This window comes from Bos indicus, chromosome 1 (assembly GCF_029378745.1).
Source record: "Bos indicus isolate NIAB-ARS_2022 breed Sahiwal x Tharparkar chromosome 1, NIAB-ARS_B.indTharparkar_mat_pri_1.0, whole genome shotgun sequence".
In the NCBI taxonomy this organism is placed as follows: Eukaryota; Metazoa; Chordata; class Mammalia; order Artiodactyla; family Bovidae; genus Bos; species Bos indicus.
The window spans coordinates 107108969-107120652 of record NC_091760.1 but is presented as its reverse complement, the minus strand read 5'-3'; positions in this window follow the sequence as shown (position 1 = coordinate 107120652).

Here is an 11684-nt window from a genome sequence, read left to right as displayed (position 1 = left end):
GAATTAAGAATAAACCTGATTGTCTGAGAATCTCTGCTCATTCCTGGTTTGAACATTAGTGAGATAGGACTTCTGTTTATTACCAATACTAGATTTCAAGGCAATTAATTGTGATTTAAAACAGCTGCTTCAGGAGAAATGTCAAACCCTTTGCTCTTTAAAAATGTTAATGAAAAAAATTTAGAATCTGTGAACTGTTTTCAACACCTTCACTTTTCTGAAATCCAAAATTACTAGTATAAAAAAAGAATGCAATGCAATTCAGTCAAATCCACAGACACTTACTAGCACAGCTGTCATTTACACCAGAAAATGGAGCAAAATTGGCAGGATACACAACCAGATATTTGCAGACATACTTGAAATACACAGCCTAAGTTTGCACAGGTTCCTGACATGTGATGCTCAGTGGTAAATCATGGTCCTCTGAGAGCTTAGTTTAGCTGTTCATCACCCTGTAAGTGTTCATTTATTTCACACCTGCTTTTGAAATCTGGAAGTACTGTCAACTTGTTTTTCCAGGTGGACTTGGCAAAAACTCCAATGTATTGTACAAAATTATAGATCAGAGTAAATCCACTTCTCAAATTCACTGGACATCTGGAACTAGTTTTAAAAAATGTCTCAGAAAGGAACCCAATGAGCAGGACCTGATGAGAAGTCCTTATCATTTTGAAAAGAGCTACTCAAACTAGAAATGGAGAAGCTGTGGTCATGGGGTTGGTTTATCCAGGATTTTCCCTCAGAAACATTCCTAGACAGGTGAGGTTATCCATGCCCAAAGCTATAACGATTTTGCTACGTTCTCTTAGAAAATGATTCTACAAGCTAATTACTTTTATTATGGAAATGTATTCCTGGATGAACTGCAAGGATATTTTGAAAATCCAACGTGGTGCAATGTGTATATAAATAAGCTCGTTATGATAGGGAGAAAAGAGGTAGCCAATGATAATTCTTTACTAACGTTTTGAGATTTCTGTGGCTTGAGCAATTAACCTTTGATTTTTTTTCCCTTGAATTTTTAGAGAAGACAATTTGGGCACTTTAAATAACCACAGCAGTGCTATATTCACACTGTAGGTAGAAAGTGCAAGCAACATAAAACATTGAGATTTCCCCCAACCATAAACTCCAGCTTTCCTCTTTCATATACTAAAAAGGGTGTACAAGGTAGTGGTTAAGAGCTTGGATCCAGATCAAACTGCTGAACCCTAGCTCTGTCTTTCGTTAACTGGATGATCTTCCATACATTATACACTTTCTGTGCCTAGGCTTCTTTATTTGTAAAATGGGATAATAACTACCCATGTCATGGCTGTTAGAGGATTTAAGGAATGAACATATGTTCGTTTGAAGCATTTGAAGCAGCAAGCACTATTTTAGCATTAGCTATAATTATTTATGAACCTTCAGATATATTTACTGAAAGAAGTTTTATTGGAATCCCAAGATAACTAAGTCAATATAAGTTCCATACTACATAAGCTTGCAGACAAGAGTATCTGCTTTGAAATCACTCAAGTCTCTTATCAAAAGATGAATGGCATATTTGTCATTACAAGTAATTTAGAATGTTATATTAGAAGTAGTCTGTGTTTGTGCAAACATTCCAAAATGTTTATTATTTACCATTTAGCAAATATTTATTGAGCACCAACCATGTGTAATAAATATTTTCTAAATGGTAAATAATATACATTTGGAATGTTTGCATACACAAACGCTCTTTCTAATATTTATTGAGTATCAACCATGTGTAAGGGCTTCCCTGGTGGCTCAGATGGTAAAGAATTTGCCTGCAATGTGGGAGACCTGGGTTTGATCTGTGGGTTGGGAAGATTCCCTGAAGGAGGGCATGGCAACCCATTCCAGTATTCTTACATGGAGAATCCCCATGGTCAAAAGAGCCTGGTGGTCTACAGTCCATGGGGTTCCAAAGAGTCGGACACTACTGAGTGACTAAACACAAATAGCCATATGTAAGGTATTGTTCTAGCATTGGATTGATGTGTGTGTGTGTGTGTGTGTGCATGCACATGTGGGTAAAATCCTTGCTGACATGGATTTATATCCTTTCAGGAGGACACAGACTGTAGATAGATGATATGTCAGGTGGTGATAAGTTCTATGAAGAAATATGAAGCAGAGTCAGAGTAGAGAGTGATGGAGAGTAGGCTCCTCTGTATAAGATCACACTGAGAAATGAGTTTAGAGAAGTAAGGGAATGAGCCATGGGAATACTTGAAAGCAGAGGTATCCAGAAAGAGGGTATAACAAGTGAAAAAGCCCTGATGGGAGAGAGTGCTCAGTATATTTAAGGTAGGGTGGTATGCAGTTTAAAACCAAGCAGTCGGTCTCCAGAGCCTGTATCCCACATTATCTTCTGTACTCTCCTCCATAAACTCTCTGCTTCAGACAGGAAGATTTCGTGAAAAACGATTATTACAGTTATATTTAAGTTATATATATTTACATTTGGTGTGACGTTGACTAATGCAGAGTCCATTGAATCAGTGTGGTCAAATAGGCCATCTGAAATGCCCTTTAGTCTACAAAGACCATTAGCTTAGAGTTTTTGTGTAAAATTTTGCCTCTGTAAGTTTTTCTGGGGCCAGTAATGGATCCCTGAAGGGTTTCTAAACCTAATAAAATTTGAGAAACACCACATTAATAGTGTTTTAGAACCTAGTGGGTATTTTTTGTTTTGTTTTTGTTTACAAATTGGCACTTGCCATGAGCATTGCTGTTGACTAAACAATGGGCATTTGTGGCTCAGAGAGTAAAGAATATGCCTGCAGTGCAGGAGACCTGGGTTCCATCCCTGTGTCAGAAAGATCCCTTGGAGAAGGCAATGGCAACCCACTCCAGTATTCTTGTCTGGAAAATTCCATGGGCAGAGAAGCCAGGCAGGCTATAGTCCATGGGGTGGCAAAGAGTCAGACACGGCTGAGTGACTTGCATTCATTCATTCATTCTGTGGAGATTGAACCCTGTGCTGCTGCGGCTATTGACCTTCAACACTCCCTGAGGGAGTTCTGGGTGGAGTGAGGCTCTCTGTGCTCCAGAGAATCTGGTGGAACAGGTCTTTTAGATAGTTGGATGATTTCAGAAACTGATTTCATGATCCCAATCCTTCCATGTCTTCATCTAGAAAAATCATTAAATCCCTTCATGGTGACATCAGCTCCTGGTGACTAGCAGAAAACCTTTTGCAAAGTAATTAATTGCCCATTGAACTCCCTCTTTACCAAAACCTTCTTTAGTGACTTTCCCTGCCTGACTCTTTACACAATCTCTCAGAGCTCTTTGAGGTGTTGTCTCTCGGACTGCAGACTTCATTTTGCCCCAAAGAAAACTTGACTTGCAACTCTCACATTGTGTATCTTTTTTGTTGACATTTAAAAAATCTCAGTGAGCAAAAATGTAACAGAGAAAGAAATGTATTTTTGATTGTTTTGCTTTAAAGAGGGAAGTGTAGAGGAAACCAACTGCTTATTTTTTCCTTTCAGGTTTTGTGACTATGACAGCATTTACAGAATAATTATTAACCAGTTGAATTAAAATTGAGGAAGTAAGCCTGGAAGAGCTTATTTTGAGGGCAAGCTGTAAAGAGTAGCAGATAACTTCATAGACGAGCAGCCACCTGGCTAGAGGAATATTCTGAAGAACATGCAAAGTGGAGTATTAAAAGCTTTCTATTTCTGAGGCAATGCCAGAAATTCTGGATAAAGAGAATCTAAATCAGTAGTGATAAACTACAAAAGTGTGTTATTCTAGGTCCTCGAGAATCAGCCAAAACAAGATTTGACGTGAAAGGATTTTATTAAGGGAAACATTTGTGTGAGAGAAAATGGGGAGGAAAGCAGATAAGCCAGGAGAACGTCAACCTGTGGTGTGAGTCTCAAAGATGGAGACAGAAGGGTTGGTGGAAATGTCCCAGGTCACCTGTAGTTCAAGGAATGTTCAGCAAGGCTGTCAATGAGTCCTGGAGCCAAAGTCACCAGCCAGGGAAGTCCAGTCTCTCAGAATTGGGCCTGCCTTGGTCTTTAGTATTCCTGTAGCCCTAAATATTTAATATTTTGTCATGGAGAACAGCTCAAGGGAAGCCTGGCCTCTGCACAATCCCAGCCGTGGACTTCGGCACAGGGCCCCTGGTCAGTTCTGTGGTAGTTGGCAGAGAGGTGCGGTCTCATGGCCACAGACTGGGTATGGAATCACTGCAGAGCTGCCTTGCTGCCTCTTCCACCACCTCCAGCCCCAGCCCCTCCACCCCAACTCCGAATGTCATTAGCAGCCCTGGGGACCTGTTGCCTGGCAGAGAAGCACTGCCCCAAAGCCAGAAACTGGCAGGGTGTGTCATGGCCCTCACTTTTTCTGAGATGGGGAAAGGGGTTGAGAACCTGGGAAATAGAAAAAATATCTTTTGCTTTGATATTTCTTGTATGAGTAAATTGTTGGGAGTGATCTTTTATAAATGGTTTATTAAGGATTTACAAAGTTGCTCAGTATCTGATAAATTGCTTTATCTGTCTCTGTGATTTGTCCTAAAAATTCAGAGGACAAAGTTGTTTCATATATAGTTCCCATGGTCGTTTGGACAGGGCCCAGTTTCTGTGGGCCACAGAACGCTTTCAGCAGAAGACAAGGTGAAACGCTTGCTGGTGAAGGGTAGCTCAGTGCACAGGGGCAAGCTGCAACACAGAGGGTTTCGGGAATACATTCTACCCAGCCACACCTGCATCACAGCCCTTCTGCTTTCATCCTTATCAGACATTCTCTTCTCAGGCTGTTTCAGTGAAGAACTTCCCACCGACAACACTGCACAAGGGTATCTCTTTCTCCATTACGGGATCTGACCTAACAGTGTAACACCTAGTTATACAAATAAGGCTTCTCCCTCTGAACATGGGTACTCAAATCCTTAAAATTAGATGATATATGCAGCAGACACTAACTAGGTCCTATTGCCGTTATTTTCAATGGGAAAAACTGTAATGGCTATTGGTCAGTGCTTAGGCATTTCCTAAAATGAAACGTGAACTCACACCACCTGCTTTCCTCCTGCTTCTTGGCCTCTATAACCATGTGAGCCCATTTTCATGTTTCCTGTATATCCTTATAGATTGGTTTTGTTAGTTCTATTTCTCTGGAGAACCTTGACTAAAACAGTAGAATACAGTCTGTGACTGCCCACACCTCTCCAGCCATTCCTACAACTAGCTGATTTCCAGAAGCCAGCACCTGAGATTCTTTGCCTGTGGACTTGCACAGTCTGCTCTAGCTGCTAGGACTTTGTCTTCTAGTTAATGCCCTCTGGGAGCACTTCTCGCCCAATGACTGCCTGGAGTGGGAGGATAAAGACGAAAGTTCCCTTAAACTCCCCCACACACTCCACTCCTTACCCCTGCAAATGAAGTATTTGCACTTGAGACCTTGTCTTAGGTTTTTGCTTTTAAGGAGCCTAAGCCAAGGCTTTTTTTTTTTTTTTTTAATCATAAACTTTATGTACTGTGGGTGACTATGATGTTTTGTTCTGGCAATATCCCAGATGGACCTTCCCTTTACTGATACTCCACATGCTTTTCAAGGCATTTATGTGTGATTCTGACATTTTACCAATTTTATTTGGAATATACATCATTACTTTCCTCCTACATAATTTGTTTAAAATGTATTAAGTTTTGAGGATGGAAATTTTTCTTATATAAAACATCTTTGAAAAACATTATTTCAAGAGATATGCCATTGTAAAAACTTAAGCATTAAGAATCAAGAAATATCAAAAGGTGGAAACAGCCAAATGTCCATCAGCATTGATGAATGGGGGTATATACAGACAATGGAATATTATTCAGCCAAAAATAGGAATGAAGCACTGATGCATGTTGCAAAGTGGGTGGACCTTGAAGCTATGCTAAGTAAAAGGAGCCATTCATAAAAGGCCACATATTGTATGACTCCATTTTATGGAATGTCCAGAACAGGCAAATATAGACAGAGAAAATAAATTAGTCGTTGACAGGGGCTGGAGGAAGGGCAAATGACAGTGATAGCTAATGCCTGCAAGTTTTCTTGTGTGGTGATAAAAAGTATTCTGGAATTAAGTAGTGGTGGTGGCTGCACAAGACCACTGAAATCAAGAGGTACTCGACCAGGAAAATGCTGACTGGGAAACTGCTTTGTGGAATATGCCTGTTGCTGCCTTGCATTGTTCTCTGTTTTCTAGTTGAGTGTGGACTCGACTGAGTTGATGAGACTTTCTAGATGGCTTCCTGCTCAAAGCAACTGATGACCCTCTAGGAAGATTGCCTAGCACGAAGCATATTCTCATAGGCTGCACAAAGATTTCACTCAGTGAACTCAAGTTGTGTTGTGGCCTTTGGGGTTTCTGCAGAAGCTACTCCAGTCCCCTCAGCTCACAGCACCACTCATGAGCACCACACCTGTTAATCTTAGGGATGAATCCCAAGTAAGAATGCATTCCCCTTTTAAGGTTCCAAACCTTTGGATATTTCTATTTTCAGGTTACAGGCATTTCAAAATTAGATCCAAACATATAATCATAGCAATCAGATCTTCCCTTCAACTTCTAACCCTAGGTCTCAGCTAGCAAGCATGGATTCTTGTCAAAAAATATTTTCACTGAGCAGTAAGAGTTTACAATCACAATGGAGTGATATTTTACACTTAAAGTATGTCTGCTAACACCTTTCTCCTCCCAAAAGGGATAATGACTTCAACATCAATCCTAAATGCAGTCACTTCATGTTTGGATGCCACAACCTTTGAGGTCACTCGTATCTTTTACTCTGGTGCTAAAGTCTCATTGGTTTCAGCTTGACTTCCATAGAATTGGTGCCAGGCATCATGTTAGGTGTTGGAGTTGCAGTGGAGAACAAAGCAGACACATCTCCTGCCCTTGTGGAGCATATAAACTATAATGACTATTGGGGAAAAGAGACATTAATATTTTTAAAATTTATTTTATTCAAGTATAGTTGATTTAAAATATTGTGTTAATTTCTGCTGTACAGAAAAGTGATTCGGTTATACATAATATGCATTCTTCTTATTTTCTTTTCTATTATGTTTTATCACAGGATACTGAATATAGTTCCCTGTACTACTGGGCTATATAATAGAACTTTGTTGCTTTTCCATTCTATAGTTTGTATCCGCTAATCCCAAAGTCCCAACTCATTCCTCCCCAACCCCACCTCCCCTTCACAACCAAAAGTCCGTTATGTCAAAAACAGACATTAATTTTTAAAAATCACCAGCATATATATTTACAACTTTGATGAATACTCTGAAGGTGCCATGAGAGAAGGAGGAGAGACCTCACTTAGACCACATGGTCAGGAAAGGCTCTTGAGAGAGAGAAGTATGAGCTAGATCTGAGGGATAATAGTTAACTAGGAGGGTGTGGGTGGGAGAGTGGGTTAGGGAAAGGCCAGCATTCCAGCTAAATGAAACTGCATGAATAAAAGACCCCAGTCAACAAGAAGCTGGGTGCTCTACAGGAATTGTAAGAAGGCAGATGTGCTGAAGTAGATGGGCTGAGGGAGCCGGTGGCATGGGAAAAGGCTGAGAAGGAGAAGAAAGCCATAGTTAAGACTTTTGTCTTTATTCTAAAAGTAGTGAGAGGTCATTTGATGGTTTTAAGCAGGATTATTCAACTATTGGAATCAGCTATGGTGTTGATATATGTTAATTAGAATAAAAAATTTAGGTAATGCTTTAGATTAATATTATAATTTAGGAAGCTTCTTTGAAAATTATCATAGAGAAGCCTAGGGCAATTAGATGAAGGATTCTTAGGATAAATGTGGCTTTTGCAAACACACTTGGTGCAATGGTACAAAACAAGTTTTCAGAAAACAAGTATCGGTAATATGTCTCTGTAATTAATATAAAAAATTGAGTTGTAGAAAAGGACCTTGTGCTTTTGGATTCCAGTGAAATAAAATGATATTAAACATGGTTGGCATCTTTTGACACTGTGGTTCATTTGACAGAACACCTGACATTAAAATTATAAGTCCAGATTGACATATTATTATACTTATTTAAATGATGGATTTATTTTCTTAATTGTACTTCTAAAACAGATTCATTTTGTAAAGGGCACCTTTTCCAGGGTATCTTCCTGGGCCAGGGATTGAACCCAGGTTTCCTGTGTTGCAGGCAGATTCTTTACCATCTGAGCCACAAAGCACACACCCATCAGGCTCCTCTGTCCATGGGATTCTCCAGGCAAAAATACTGGAGTGGGTTGCCGTTTCCTTCTCCAGGTACCGAGGTGTCGAACCCGTGTATCTTTTGTCTCCTGCATTGGCAGGCAGGTTTTTTTACCACTAGTGCCCCTTCGGAAGCCCCTAAAACTGAATATGTATTGTTAAATTTTGCATCTAAAAAGGTTGTTTGAGACGCACTTGAACATTTAAAATGGGTTAATAGTCATGATCATTGTTAACCATTTTCTGAAGGGACCAATATTGAAAATCACTTTTAAGATAGAATTTATAATAATGTCCTTTATATTAAGGTGCTTTGATCCAAGAACAATACATTTTCAAATACAGTTTGCCTCTAAATTGTAAAGTTGAACATTTTTCATTCCCAACTATTCAGCAGTTTAATTCTTAGTTATACACCCCAGAGAAACTTTTGCACATATGCACCGAGCTAACACAAAATAACTCATGAAATCATTGATCATGATAGCAAAGAACTAGAACTCACATGTCCAGAGAAATGAACACATAAATTATAGATTGGTCACATGGTAGGATATTATATAGCAGTGACATGATTGAACTATATGTAATAATGTGGAATGATCTAGAAATATAATACTGAGTGAAAAAACAAGTACCAGAGGACTGTACATAAGTAAGATACCCTTTCAGTTCAGTTCAGTCCAGTCACTCAGTCGTGTCCGACTCTTTGCGACCCCATGAATCGCAGCACTCCAGGCTTCCCGTCCATCACCAACACCTGGAGTTCACCCAGACTTATGTCCATCGAGTCAGTGATGCCATCCAGCCATCTCATCCTCTGTCATCCCCTTCTCCTCCTGCCCCCAATCCCTCCCAGCATCAGAGTCTTTTCCAATGAGTCAACTCTTCGCATGAGGTGGCCAAAGTACTGGAGTTTCAGCTTTAGCATCATTCCTTCCAAAGAAATCCCAGGGCTGATCTACTCCAGAATGGACTGGTTGGATCTCCTTGCAGTCCAAGCGACTCTCAAGAGTCTTCTCCAATACCACAGTTCAAAAGCATCCATTCTTTGGCGCTCAGCTTTCTTCACAGTCCAACTCTCACATCCATACATAACCACTGGAAAAACCATAGCCAAGCAAAACTAAAAAATATATTATTTGGGGTACAGACAAGGGGATGATAAAACACAAAATTCGGGCTAGTGGCTAGCTACCTGTGGAGGACAGGCAGGGAGGTAGGATAGGGAAAGAGCTTGTTATGTTGGTCAAAGCTTGGTCAGTTTTTAGGTCAGGTTTATGCATAGAGTACTCATGGTTGTGGTTCACAACTATATTTTCACCCACTTGTCGACTTAAAAAAATGCACAATGTGAGAGTTGCAAAATAAGTTTTATTTGGGGCAAAATGAGGATGGCTGCCTGGGAGACAGCAGCTCAGATAGAAACTGTTCTAAAGAGATAGGGAGGAAAGTCAGCATATATGTGGTTTTGGTGAAGGGGGAATATGTGCATTCAAGCCTGTATTTTTTCCAGAAAGTTTCTGCTAGTCTCATGATGTTTTCTGCTAGTCACAAGGAACAGTGATCACCATGAAGGATTTTAGTGTTTTTCTAGATATGAGGAGATACAAGAATTGGGCTCATAAAATCGGCTCCTTAAAATATCTAACTATCTGAATTCCTGTCCTGGCAGTCACCCCCCACCCCAGCTCCTTTCAGGAGGTGCTGAGGGTCAGCAACTGAGCAGCACATGAGCTAATCCTTGTAGAAGTAGATGGGAAGTGCAGATTTATAGCTGACACACTCTTTTGTATGTCTAGTTTAAAAGGTTATACATATACAGATGCATATTGATGGAATAATAGTAAGAAGGTCCTTAATACTCTGTATATATTTATATGCATATGGCAGGAATAATTTAAGAATACAAATCAAACTGATAACTGGGAAATTTTGAGATGTGTGGAGAATTTCTCTGTCTATAAAAGTTTCATTTAAATTTGATTTCAGAAAATTTCTATTACATTCATTGTTCAGAGGGTTAGCTGATATATTTGATTTTTATAATTTTATAATAGGTGGCAAAAACAAAAAGAAATAAGGACATCATGAATCAACATCACATTAAGAAATAGATTTATCAAGCTCTGTTTTAAAGAATTCTTAAACATAAGAGCTACAACTCTTTTTCCCCCCTCTGAGAATACACCATATTTTATGTTCTTTATAAACTTGCAAGGTTGACATGAGTTAATTGCATAGTTGAAAATGGTATTTACCTGGGACCAATTTATCACTATTATTGTATCTCATGAAAGCCTAGGTTGCAATTAGCTTTCTGTTCATTACTATGTCACTTTAATGGTGAAGTATTTGTATAATGTACGTTCTATGGTACTCTTCTTCTCTGTGAAATTCAGATAGCATTTTGCTTTAGTAACAAATCTTGAGACTTCTACATTAACACAAAGGACAGTTCACTTGCACTTGTGCTCTGCCCCACAAATATTCTTGATGGGTGAAGTAAATACTCTTAGTGCAGTGCTTATCCTGAATGTTTAAGTCCGAATTGTGGAAAAAGAACCTGTGTATTCTTTTTGAGATTCTATAACAGAGATCTACAGAAATGTTACCCAGTTCAGTTTAGTTCGGTCGCTCAGTTGTGTCCGACTCTTTGCGACCCCATGAATCACAGCACGCCAGGCCTCCCTGTCCATCACCAGCTCCCGGAGTTCACTCAGACTCACGTCCATTGAGTCAGTGATGCCATCCAGCCATCTCATCCTCTGTTGTCCCCTTCTCCTCCTGCCCCCAATCCCTCCCAGCATCAGAGTCTTTTCCAATGAGTCAGCTCTTCGCATGAGGTGGCCAAAGTACTGGAGTTTCAGCTTTAGCATCATTCCTTCCAAAGAAATCCCAGGGCTGATCTCCTTCAGAATGGACTGGTTGGATCTCCTTGCAGTCCAAGGGACTCTCAAGAGTCTTCTCCAACACCACAGTTCAAAAGCATCAATTCTTTGGTGCTCAGCCTTCTTCACAGTCCAACTCTCACATCCATACATGACCACAGGAAAAACCATAGCCTTGACTAGATGGACCTTTGTTGGCAAAGTAATGTCTCTGCTTTTGAATATGCTATCTAGGTTGGTCATAACTTTCCTTCCAAGGAGTAAGCGTTTTTAATTTCATGGCTACAGTCACCATCTGCAGTGATTTTGGAGTCCAGAAAAATAAAGTGTGACACTGTTTCCACTGTTTCCCCATCTATTTCCCATGAAGTGATGGGACCGGATGCCATGATCTTGGTTTTCTGAATGTTGAGCTTTAAGCCAACTTTTTCACTCTCCACTTTCACTTTCATCAAGAGGCTTTTGAGTTCCTCTTCACTTTCTGCCATAAGGGTGGTGTCATCTGCATATCTGAGGTTATTGATATTTCTCCTGGCAATCTTGACAATAT